Below are 13,271 nucleotides of genomic sequence, written 5' to 3'. Positions count from 1 at the left end.
CACACCCGGCTGATTTTTTTTTTTTTTTTTTTTTTTTTTACTTTATTGTAGAGATGAGGTCTTGCTGCCCAGGCGGGTCTCGAACCCGTGGGCTCAGGCAATCCACTCACCTCAGGCTCCCAAAGGCGGGGGATTACAGGCTGAGCCACCGAGCCTGGCTGACTAACACTTTTTAAATGATAGTCATTCTAACAGGTGTGATGTGACACCTCATTGTGGGTTTGATTTGTGTTTTCCTGATAATTAATGATGTTGAGTACCTGTCACATACCTGGTGGCATTTTTATGTCTTCTCTGGAGAAATGTCTGTTCAATTCAAATCATTTGCTTATTTTAAAATCAGATTTTTTAAAACTTTTTTTTCTATTAAGTTGTAACCATTTTCTAAAAATATATTTTGGATATTAACCTCTTATCAGTGAATGGTTTGCAAATATTTTCTCCCATTCTGTGAGTTGTCTTTTCACTCTCTTGATAGTTTTCTTTGCTGTGAAGCAGGTGTTTAGTTTGCTGTAGTTCCATTTGTCTTTTTTTGCTTTTGATACCTGTTTTTGGTGTCATACACAAGAAATCATTTCCTGGAATAACGTCGAGATGTTTTTCCCTTGTTTTCTTCTAAGAGTTTTGGGTCTTAGGTTTAAGATTTTGATTCATATTTAGTTGATTTTTGTGTAACAACCTCTTATTTTTTCACCTGGATCTACATTTCTTCTGCATAGGATTCATCATTTTATCCCCTGGCACTACCTGTTGTGTCTTTAGGCAGAGAAGACTTTTTTAGGAATGGAGAGTCTGAAGACACGCCAGGAGACTTAATCCTGGGACCTTTGTTCCAACTGGACTAGAACTGACACAAAGACAGTTGGCTAAAGCAATCTTTGAACAAGACGACTGTGGGAGGAGCCAAGGGTCTTTTGGTACAGAAAACATTTATCTTCCTGGCTTGGCGTCAAGATCTGGCTCAGAGATTTCAGAAGCAGGAGTTAAACATAGTGAACTTTTAACTTGCATGGCCTTCCAATGCCTTTAGATGATAATATCAATCAGTAGCATGGGTCAATTTTAGCCCAGGAGCGCGCGGGGGTGTAGCTCAGTGGTACAGCGCGTGCTTAGCATGCACGAGGCCCTGGGTTCGATCCCCAGCACCTCCACTTACGCCTCAGAAAATTTCCCCCTCCCTCTTGCCGTTTGGCGCTGGTCGGTTCGTCTCAGACTCCTCCCTGTTTTCTCCGTGCGTACTCTAACTTCTGGTTTTCCTCCTCACAGCGGAGGTAATCCCCGTGGTCCTTATTTATTTGTACCATGGTCCCTGACCCTCCTAGTGTCTCCCAGAGGGACTGCTTCAGCACACTAAAGCCAATTGGCCGAAATAAAAGAAGTTGCCCATTCAGATCCCCTGAAGGCGAAGCAACAAACGTGCGGCCATGGAAGATCTGCTCGCCTTTGCTACCGGTTCCATTCCCATTAAGAAGCAGGAAAGAAAAGGGCAGAACCAGAAGAAAAACAACAATATACGCCCTTAGAAACCCTTCTTCGGATGTCTTCCCCCGCAGCCCCCGGCTTCCGCCCCAGCGGTGCCGGTGTCGCTGGACAGACTGCAGGCTCCGGAGAGAAATCTCTTTCTCGTTTTCCTTTCCCCATTCGGCCCGACACTTCCACCACACACAGAATGAGGTGTGCGGCAAAAGGTCGGCCCGATCCCCGGTCCTGGGGGCGCCGCCAACCCAGCTTCCTCTCGTGAAGGAGCCTCCAGGACGCGGTCCCCGGGAAAGACGCCGGGGGCTTTCCAAAACCCACCGGCGAGACAAGTATTCTCGGCGATGGAGAGAGCGGCTCGCTCCCAACGCCATGTCAATCCTGTGCAAAGAACAGTTGCATTTTCTTGTGGGAAGAATCTTTTGGCCTACTCCCCTTGGGACAAAGGGACCCCCTGGTTTCCTACATCCAAGAGGGAGCGCAGGAGACCCAGGCACCGCGCGTCCCTTGGGGACCTCCCGCGCCACCCGCCTCGTCAAGACCCGACTCCGAGCTCTCTCTCGCCCCCGCGTCTTCCGGCGGTCACCCGCCTGCCTCTCGCATTCTTCGCCACCCCTTGGGCGGCCCTCGCCTCCTCTCCCTTCCTGCACCCGGTTCCGCCGCTTCCTCGCGGCTCAGCTTTCCCCAGCCGCTCAGCGCACTCCACTTCCTGCAGCTCCGCTTCCTGGGTTCTCCGACCTGGTGGACCGTCACCTGGGGAAGGCGCTTCACTCGTGCAGATCCTCTTCCTCCCCCCGTCCGGGGATTCCCAGGTCACTAAGGAGCTGTAAGGTGCACTTGGGCCCCTCAAGGGACGTTCTCGGGCAGTTCCCGGGGTTCGGGAACCACTATTCTCGTCGAAAATCTTTTCCCTCTTTAGGGGAGGGTCGCTTCTGGCTGTGTCATTCACCGCGTTACTTCTTTTTTATTTTTTCAAGCAGGATTTATTGAGAGGACAGAAAAGCTCCCACAGTGGGAGGGGACCCGACGGGGTTGCCCTCACCGAGTTACTTTTAAACATCCCCTCGCCTCTGAGCCCCCACCTTAGCAGCCTTCCAGCGCCAATCGAGTCTCGCTCGGTTAATCCCAGCGAGGGTAGAGATGGGAGACGAGAGCTGCGATGGAAGCGAGACGTTGCTATATAGTTTATTCCGATATTTAGGAAGATCCAGACTTCACTCAGGTAAGAAAAATATTAGAATGAAGATTAAACGTAAAGGGGAAGACATAATAATTTAGGATGACCTCCTAACATTTACGTGGACATATGTGGCCACCCCAAGTTTTGACAACTGGAGTGAGGCGTCTATCCTTTGCACCCCGGTGGTGCCTGAGGTTGGAGACGCTCCCCGGGACTGCGGGGTAGGAGGGAAGAGGCTGTCACAAAAATTTAATTCGTTTCCTCGTTCGCGCTCAGCCTCCAAAGAGGCCTCTTCCTCCGCGTTTCTTTGTACCGTGGCAGGTCTCAGGAACCGAGCTGCGATGTCCCCGGAACAGAGCTCGCGTCTCCGAGAGCGAGGCTCTCCTGGAGAGTCCTCTAGGGCAGTGGCAGCCCGTGACAGCGCGCACGGGTGTTTTTCACGTGGAACCCGCTTCCTCCTTCCATCCGGATCTAGACTTCCGAGGCGACTTGTCAGCTGTCGCCGCCTCCCAGTTTTTCTCCCCGGGCTGGCATCGCGAAGCCGTGACCGTGCCGCGGCCCCGAGAGAGGGAGTGGGAAGCCCGTGGCGCGCGGAGATGCCCCGCAGAGAGAGAGCGCAGTACCCCGGAGGCCCAACCCGAGGCCCGGTGAGTTAACGTTGGCCGTGCGTGTCCGCGGCCAAGGCTTCGGGGTCCTAGGGTTTGAGCGCTTCCCTTTTCCTGGAAAAGGATGTCCGAAATACGAATTTCCTCGCGGGTTCTGTTGTTTTAAGGGTACTTCTTGTTTCCCATGGCTCTTGACAGCTGCCTGAGAGATTCCCTGAGGAGGTGGAATGGCTCCACGCCAAATATGATAGGATATAAAGGGAGCAGATGCCCTAAGCATCCGCGCTTGGCAAAATGGAACTTGGTCCGAGCTGTTTTTCACTGCGCTGACTATTCTGTGTCCCAATCAGGAGTCGAGGGAGTGAGAGTCAAAGAGGAAAAAAGTTCATCGTTTATCTTTGCCCAGAAATAATTTAGACGGCAGCAAGGCCACAACATATCTGACAGGAATAACTCAGAGGTGGCCCTGGCAGCTGCAAGCTATTTGTGGCTTAGCTGGTTATAGCCTGTATCCTGGGTCTGAGTCCCAGAGGAAACTGAGCTTGTGACTGCTCCCTGCGACTTCTCCTTGAGGAACCAGGAGGAGCAAGCTTTTCGTTTCTCCAAATGAAAAAATTGTTTTGGATTTTATCTTTGGAATCTCGACTTTATATTTTAAGACATCTTTTTTCTGATCCAAAAGGTAGCATGCGAAGGCTTTGACAAATAAAAATGGAACCGATTTTTGGCACCTTCACCCAACACAAGACTTTGTGTACAGAGTACAAAGCACAGAACAATGATATACCATAGTTTTTACTGACTCCTTAACAAGTGTTTCTTTCTGGAAATACAAACAACTTACCTATTTATTCTTACTCCCCACCCACACACCTTTCTCTACACCTGTCTTTGGGACCTTTGGTGTGGTAATACGTAGGGTATGAATAATTCATTTAAAGATTTTAGAACGACTACAAAAACAAGTTCAGCGAGGAAATGAAGAAGGTAAGGAAGTAAAGTCGGCTATTTGACAACGCTCCTGAGATTTTAGTGCGTGGGTGTCATCTATTACAGATTTTGCCTATATTTCCTGCGAAAGTCGACTTAATATAAAATAAAAATAACTACTGCCAAAACGCAAGGTCTGACTTCTAAAATCTATTGGTGGATCGCTGGCTGTAAGCTGCAAGCTATTCGGGTGCAAGGAACTAGCTCTCTTGACTTCCAAATTATGTTTTAAGCGTTCGCGAGGCAAAGGCTTTGCTAAGTGCCACCTTACATTTAGCCAATGTTCACCCACTCAGTCGTCCCAAAACGCTTGGGACCTAATGCCCAGCACCTCTGCTGCTTACATCTAATTCTCGACAGCGGGGACGGCAGGGGATGAGGAGACTGGGGAGCTGGGAGAAGAAAGGCATCAGGAAACCAGGGGGAGCATTTTCTGCCCCTTCCCCTCTTCCTCCCCTCGCCCCACCGCTTCCCCCGCCCCCCCCCCCCCACCGATCCGGTGCTCGCAAAACTAATGAGACATAAAGTAAATGGTTTGCTGAACTGTTTACTTTTTCTTTCTTTCTCATTTTCGTTCTTTTTCTGTCCCGCTCTTTAGAGATACCGCCAAATGGACCCCAAAGTGAATGGATCGGTTAACGTGGCTGCAGTCTTCGTGCTGTCGGCCGAGGAAATCCTGCCGTTTCCGTTTCTTTTCTTCTCTTTCCTTTCTTCCTTCTGTAGAGGACCATGTCTTGGAAGACCATGTCTTGGTGGATTACTCATAAAACATTACTTTGTTTTCAGTTTGTTTTAGCTTTCATGTCTTAGCCCTCTGAAAGAGTTATTTGAGAAAGCGTATCCAGAAGAGTATGTTTGAGTGATGTGCTGCAAGAAGAATTCGTTCTGACATAAACTGAGGACTTTTCGAATCATGGAGAAGGACCCTTGATTTTAGTCTAGATCTTTAGTTTAGAGCTCTTTAACTGAACTATGTTGGCCACACCTTTGCTTTCATAGACACGAATAATTTTCTCTACTTTTGAAATTGCATTCCTTGAGAGATGTCATCTCCTTGTTCCCTCCCCCTTTGAATAAGTTGGGATTGATATTCTGCCACCTTCAGCAGCAATTGGTTCCAATTACTGTCAAAAGTGGGTGCGGAATGGAAGTGGAAGGAAAGAAAATAAATGCGTATATTGTCGACTCTTCAGTCTAGTCTTGTTATTGGCATAGGCACACCTGAGAATACAAAAGAATCTGTTAACAAAAATCAGCTGTGGGCTTTTCCTTTTCATCTTTTTTCTTTCCTTCTCTTTGGTAAACTGTTTTATTTACTTATTTCTTTATATATTTTGGTGATGCAGTAAGGTTGGTAGGTGCCAAGGCTGTAGAGTTGGAATACATCAGTTCAAAGGCAATCTGTTGAGTAATTTGATTAAATTTAGATGGGGGGCAGTAATTAAAGAAATTTTGAAAACGGGGAACTTTTGTGTATTATTGAAGGTCAGCATTGATGAGAAAAGGAAAAAGCAATAATGGAGTCTCCTGCATGCTTAGCTTATGCATACCCACTAAGCTACACAACCAGGTAGACTATACTTCAGCAAATCTTCCATAACCAATGATCATCCTGACTTCCAAGTGTCCTAGGATCTGATTGTCATTAGGACAAAGTCTATTGCATCTAGCTTCACTATTTCAGGAACTCTTAAACTCTATTACTATTTGCATCTATGCCATGAGAAGAATGATAATGCTAGATTATGAGGTTCCATTCCTTTTGCTCACTAACAGGCAACCAGAATATCAGATCCATTCCACCAACAGGGGAGTCAAATTGGAATATGATCTGTCTCCAATTATCTTTCTTTCAACTTCCTTCACCTCTGCCTATGCACCTGTGTATGGGTTTCTTATTTTTTCCCTCTTTTTTTCTGTAGTTATATTGTAGAAATGTAGAACACGTGGAAAAGCAGGTTAATTGAATGGCATTCGTGATGTTGAATAAGAATCCCTCCCCCCGCCCCGGCTCTCATTTCCTCCTTCTGCTGTCACAGCAATCATGCTTACTTTCTGTGTGAGCAGGGAAAAAAGTAACAAAAGGCAAAAATGTAGGAAAGTGAATTCTGCATTACTGAAAGTACGTACTTGGGCAAAAGGAAAAAGTGAAACAGCCATGGAGGTGCTGGGCACTGAATCCAGGACTTCATACATGCAAAGCATGTGCTCTACCACTGAGCTACATCCCCAATAGAAATGTTTTGTTGTTTTTTTTAACATATATTGGAAAAATATGACACACATTTTCTGTATCCTTTGGAAAGTTTTTTGTTTTTATTTTTGTAAGTAGAAAGTTTATTCTGTTAATTCCTTTATTTCTACAATTTCTAACTTTCCCCCACCCCCCTCCCATAAGCAATGAGGGTAACTGAATTCTAAATAGCCTTTCTCTCCAGCAATCTAAAAGACCAGGATATCTTGCCCCTCAAATCTAGTAAGCACTTTGATATCCTATGTGCAAAATCAAAAATCATTCTCTCTTATTTTCGATCGAGTTGTTTCCCTCAATTGTATCTTGGAAAATGCCTTCACCGTACAATTGGCAAGTCCAGAAAAAGGGCAGGGACAGGAGAGATGGGGAGGGAGAGATGTTTATGTGTTCAACTACCTTCTCACTCCTCCCTGATGCAGTCACCAACGATCTACTTCCTGTCACTGTAGATAAGTTGGCATTTTCTAGAGTTTTATATAGATAAGATTATATAGTATTTACTCTGTTTTATAGCCTCTTTCACTCATTATAATTATTTGAAGATTCACCTATGTTGCATGTATCAATAATTCACAAATTTTATGCTGAATTATATTTCATAATTAATTGTGGTATGTGATAATTTGTTTATCCACTCACCTGCTGACAAACATTTAGATTGTTTCCAGTTATTGACTATTACAAATAGACCTGATAAGAATACTTGTATGCAGGTCTTTGTACGGGCATATAGTTCCTGTTCTCTTGGGTAAACACTTAGAAGTTGAATGGTTAGATCCTATGGTTGGCATATACTTAACTTTTTAAGAAACTAACAAACTGGTTTTTTTTGTTTGGTTTTTTGAGTGTCGATTTATTTTTTATTTTAAAAAAGCTTTATTTTATTTTATTTTTAAAAAACTGGGTGCAATTCAGGATTAGGTATACAATTGGTCATTGTAAAGTTTGAGCCTCACTTTGGTCCTCACTTCACCTGGTTTGAGATCAGGTAACATTATTGATGAAGTGTGCCCCTTCCTCCCTACCCTGGCAGTTTCCCACTACTGCCAATCCCTTTCTTATAGTATTATGATAATTGTTCAGGGTCCACTTATGAGTGAGGGCATGTGGTACTCAGTTCTTTGTTTCAAAGTTGTACTGTTTTACATTACTGTCAGCAGTGTATGAAAGTTCCATTTCCAGCCGGGGGTGGTGGCTCACCTGTAATCCCAGCACTTTGGGAGGTGATGGCGAGATGATTGCCTGAGCCCACATTCTCAAGAACAGCCTGGGCAATATGGCGAGACCTCATCTCTAGGAATAAATAAAAAAATTAGCCCAGCATGGTGGCGCATGCCTATAGTTCCAGCTAATTGGAAGGTTGAAACGAAAGGATTACCTGAGCTCAGCAGGTCGAGGCTGCGGTGGTTGTGAGCATGCCACAGCATTCCATTTCCATTTACTCTGCATTTTTACCAACACTTGTTATTTATTTTTTTTAATTAGCCACTCTAATAGATGTGCATTGTTATATTACTATGGCTTTAATCTGTACTTCCTTGATGACTAATGATGTTGAACATACTTTCATGTGCTTATTTGCCATTCTTAAATCTTTGAGGATGGAATGTCTGCTAAAATAGTGTGCCTATTTTAAAATTGCATTTTCCTATTGTTGACTTTTGACAGTTATTTACATATTCTAGATACAAGTCCTTTGTCAGATATATGCTTTGCAAAGTTTGTTATCAGGTCTGTGATGGTGTCTTTTCATTCTCTTGATCACATTTTACACAGGGCAGAAGTTTTAAAATTTTATGAGGTCCAAGTTATCACATTTTATGCTTTTGTTGTCGTATATACAAAGTCATTGCCTAACCCAGGGTCACAAACATGTTTTATTCTGGAAGTTTTATAGTTTTGTGTTTTACATTTAGGTCTATATTTCAATTTTAGTAGATGCTTTAGGATTTATAGTACACATTAACAAAATTCACAAATCTTTTAAAAAATGATTACTGTTAAAAATAAAATATTATTTCATGTATAGATAAGTACTTTACAACACTATACCTCCATTTTTCCTTTCCCAGAGTTGTGCTATTGGTGGTAAACATTTAACTTCTCCATATGTTATGACCCCACATACATTGTTACTATCTGTATTCTAAACAATTATTTTTTAAATAGATTTAAATAATATCCCTCAAAATGCTATACTTACTACATCATTACCAGTTCCAGTGCTCTTTATTTATGCAGATGTGCATTTCTTTGTATAGATTCAGATAGGATGATTTCTCTCTCTCTCTCTTTCTTTTCCTACTTTGAAAATCTTGCTCCTTCTTCTTCCTCTCCTTCCTCTCCTTCTCCTTCTCCTTCTCCTTCTCCTTCTTCTTCTCCTACAAGTTGGGGTGAATTGTTGGAAAAAACCCTTTGCTGCCTTTGGCAAAAGGAAGATAGTTATCCTTTTATAATAATCTTAACTCATTTTTTATTTTTGTATTTAACCCTCTCCTCACATTCTCTTTCTTCTTCTTTTTTCTCTATTTCTCTTGGGGAAAAAAATTTGAAATAGCCGGGCTCAGTGGCTCAGCCTGTAATTTCGTGCCTTTGGGAGGCTGAGATGAGTGGATTGCCTGAGCCCGCGGGTTCGAGACCTGCCTGGGCAACTTGGCGAGACCCGTCTCTACAGTAAATCAAAAATGAACCGGGTGTGGTAGCGCGCGCCTGTAGTTCCAGCTACTCGGAAGGCTGAGGCGGAAGGATCGCCGGAGCCCAGCAGGTCGAGGCTGCGGAGGCCGGGAGCGGCCACTGCACTCCAGTCTGGGTGACAGAGTGAGACTCCAACTCAAAAAAAAAAAAAAAAAAAAAAGGAAATTAACCATAAAAAAGTGTGTGTGTGTGTGTGTGTGTGTGTGTGTGTGTGTGTCACTTGGACGCATGCTGGGGATATCTGCCTAATATAGACAGATGAAATATGGGAGGATGGGGCATAAATGAATTTAGAAAAGGTCCTCTTGAGTTTCCTAACTTACTCTAGAAAAAATTTTAAACCCTCTTCAGTTGTACAAAGGTGAAATATTTTCCAAGGAGACACATTTCTGATCTCTAGAAAAAATTAATCAATTAGACTATATAGATGTTTACACAAAGCTTCAATGGTATTCTTTTACTGATTTGACTCTAGGGACTATTAAGAACTTACATTAAAAATAAGAAAACATAAGAATTTTCTGAAGACAAAAGGAAATTGAATTTCTAAGACTTTAGTGTATGATTATTATGATTCTAACAATTTTTGTAACTAAGATTTATTTTTACTTTAGATAACTAATATCCTGATGTAATAACATTGTATTTTGGCAGTCTTTTTTGGTCTTTCCTAAAGTTAGGTACTAAATTCTGAATAATAAAAATTTTAGGATGTTTCTTTCATTAAAACTAATTTTCAGTTTCCCAGTCAGCTTCTGACCCACAGTAAAGATTTGTTTCAGTTCTTAATTAAAATAGAAATGCTGCAAATAATTAACAGTAATTTTATGCTTCACATTTTAGTTAGATAAAAAAACAATTGTGATGATGTTCTGTGACAAATCCCGCAATGTGGAAAACAAAACCCCATCAATTGAAAAAAGAGAAACCCATCCACCCTACGTTAATGATATAAGTAAAACAGTATTAATATACATATATTTCAGCAATTATGTGAATTTTTCAGGTTGGACGGGAGATATCCTAGAAGCAGAGTCATTGTCATTTCATCCACAATTCAGTAACCTTTCTCTTGGTGTAGCCCATAAGCGGGAACCAATTTAGTGATTTCAGAAACAGTGGGATTAATCTCAGTGGACTTTCTCCTGTCAACAACTATGTTTCAAAAACTAGAGACTGACACTAATATTTCAAGATGTATCTCCAAGAGAGCTTGGCTATCATGAGAGTGTGACTCGATGATAGAATACATACTCAAAATGTGTGCTGTCTCTGTTCTTTAGTTACTCACCAACAACCACCCCTGTTTTCCTCACATGTTCCCTACCAGCATGTGTGACCCATGGACTTCCTTTAGTGCAGGCTTATTTGTACTCCATAAGCTTCTACACCACCGAGGGCAAAGCACTATGGCAAAGAGTAGATGGATTGGAATAAAACAAAGGGTCAACAGGTCATTTTATATCATCACAAGGAAACAGAACCCTGATACCACATTAGTAGCAATTAAACTTGGGGTCCCTTTCTCAGCATCCTTAAAGATTATGAAAGATGAAAAGAAGAGAAAAATAACAGCACGAAATTTAGTTTTCTTTTCTTTTTGATTAGAAGATGTAGCTTATTTAGAAAGTAAATTAAAGAAAGAGAGAAAAAACAAATTCACCTCCCCAAGGTAGGGGAGGAGCCAAAGCTTAAGAAAACATGGCCTGGCCATAGCTCAAAAAGTACATGGCCACACTATAGCTCAGCAAGGCAATGACAAAATTTTCTTCAGTTTTCTTTTATTTTTATTTAATTAATTAATTAATTGTACACATGTGGGGTACAATTCAGGGTTAGGTATACAAACGTTGATTATGCAGGTACCCTTGTTGATGAGGTATGCTCCTCCCCCCCCCCAGCAATTTCCCTCAACTGCCAATTCCACCCCTCCTCCCCTGGCAGTTTCCCACTACTGTCAATCCCTTTCTTATAGTATTATAATTGTTTCTTTGGCTTTCTTAATCTTCTGAGCTGTGTCAGGCTCTTCCAACAGGATGTGGAAGAGCAGAAAGTATTTCCTTTGAATTCCCTTCACTTCTCTTCTGCTTCTATCCTCTACTTGTCTATCCCACACTTCCAGGAAATGGATTCAATCACTGTAGGGAGGAGTCAATAGATTTCAAGTCTTTCCGGGATGGGTAAGTACATTGGACAATTAACAACACTTAAGAAACACAAAGCCCTCTGAAGGAAAAGATGAGAACAATCGAAATATTGGAAGAGAAACAGGAGAAAGAGGGAGTTTTCCGGAGGCCGAAATAGCTCAGTTGGGAGAGCGTTAGACTGAAGATCTAAAGGTCCCTGGTTCAATCCCGGGTTTCGGCAGTTTTGGCTTTTAGGGCGGGAACTAGAGATCGCAGTCCCGCCACCTACCTTTACGGTCTTGAAATTCCATAAGGATTGTATCTTTGAACTTATGTTTAGTAATGAATGTTCGGAGGAACAACAGAGCACGGCATATGAACAAAGGAATTACATGTCTGGCTTTTTCCCCCCTTCTTCTCTATATACAATAAAGCGATCGCGACGACCTATGAATTTTGATGTGTAACGTAAAGATGAATTGTAAAATTCATGCTAACTTACAATTTTTTTTTTTTTTACTTTGAATGACATTAAATAGCAAATAAATAATACCATAGTGGGAAGAGAGAGAGAGAGAGAGAGAGAGAGAGAGAGAGAGAGAGAGAGACCGAGAAAGAAAGGAAAAGGTTTACGTTTTGGTACATTTAATGGCACCTTTCCCCTGTTTTTTGAGCAAATGACACCGATTTTCCATTTGCACTGGGCCCGGATATTATGTGGTCGGCCCTGATTAATATTAAATCGACGTTCATAGCATGATTTCACGAATCTTTGATTCTGAACGCATCCAACCACTCCCCGCCCGTCCCACAAATCTCACCACACATCTATAGTGGAATTATAACAACAAGGGCATTAGCGAGTGTCGTGTTAAAATACAAACCCACAGTCAATCTTCTCTCTCTAAACTTCAATTACTTGTCTTTAACTCTTTATATAAAATCAGGATCGGAATACCTGAGGTAACACTGCACGGAAAAATCTCAGTAGAAGATGCGGCTTGTATTAAAATGCAAAACAAAACAAAAAATGTGCACCATATGTACTATAATCACAGTGTTGGTGATTACTTTTAAAAATACAGTCCTGCCGGTCTCGGTGGCTTAGCCTGTAATCCCGCGCCTTTGGGAGGCTGAGGTGAGTGGATTGCCTGAGCCCGCGGGTTCGAGACCCGCCTGGGCAGCGAGACCTCATCTCTACAATAAATCAAAAAATCAGCCGGGCGTGGTAGCACATGCCTGTAATTCCGGCTACTCGGAAGGCTGAGGCGGAAGGATCACCGCAGGTCGAGGCTACGGTGGCCAGGAGCGGCCACTGCACTCCAGTGTGGGCGACAGAGTGAGACTCCAACTCAAAAAAATAAAAAAATAAAATAAAAATACAGTCCTGCGTTGGATGGATGTACCAAAATCGGTTCCGTTTCGTTTCCAAAGCCTTTGGATGCTACCTGCTATGTCTAAAGTCAGAAGTGGAGGGAGGCTGATGGTGGGAAAACTCGACAAAAGAAGCTAAGCGCTGAGGCCCCGCTGGGATTCGAACCCAGGATCTCCTGTTTACTAGACAGGCGCTTTAACCAACTAAGCCACGGAGCCCCTGGGAGCGCCATCTAGTTTCCATTTATCAGACAAGACTCTTGTATTTGTGGTCAGTTTCAGACATTCTTTAAAAAATTTTAATTTTTTTTCTTAGACTCTCATTTCCTTGGCCTTTGTGGGCTCAGAGCATCCAGACATGAATAACAGCTTTGACCGAAGCCCTGCTTCGCCAATCGTTTTCTCTTGCTCTTTATAAGCTCCTTGTATTTGACTTGGAGCCTAGATACTGCCTCTTGGAAACTCAAGCCGGAAAAAAAAAATTCAAGCAAGATAGAAGGGGGATTGTAAGCAAATATATATATATATATATATATTTTGAGTTGGAGTCTCACTCTGTCGCCCAGGCTGGA

At 42.8% G+C, this 13,271-nt stretch overlaps 3 non-coding genes across 3 annotated transcripts; 2 read left to right on the top strand and 1 right to left on the bottom strand.

The window, feature by feature from the left end:
- The first annotated feature begins 1,079 nt into the window (after nt 1–1,079).
- Nucleotides 1,080–1,151, top strand: TRNAA-AGC. The gene has a single exon. It is a non-coding gene; the product is annotated as a tRNA-Ala (tRNA).
- Nucleotides 1,152–11,493: 10,342 nt separating this feature from the next.
- Nucleotides 11,494–11,566, top strand: TRNAF-GAA. Its single transcript has one exon. It is a non-coding gene; the product is annotated as a tRNA-Phe (tRNA).
- A 1,278-nt stretch (nt 11,567–12,844) lies between these two features.
- On the bottom strand, nt 12,845–12,918 carry TRNAT-AGU. Its single transcript has one exon. It is a non-coding gene; the product is annotated as a tRNA-Thr (tRNA).
- Nucleotides 12,919–13,271: the final 353 nt, after the last annotated feature.

This window comes from Carlito syrichta, unplaced genomic scaffold (assembly GCF_000164805.1).
Source record: "Carlito syrichta isolate Samal-C Ts95f unplaced genomic scaffold, Tarsius_syrichta-2.0.1 Scaffold307028, whole genome shotgun sequence".
Classification (NCBI taxonomy): domain Eukaryota; kingdom Metazoa; phylum Chordata; class Mammalia; order Primates; family Tarsiidae; genus Carlito; species Carlito syrichta.
This window is presented reverse-complemented; position numbering and strand designations above follow the sequence as displayed.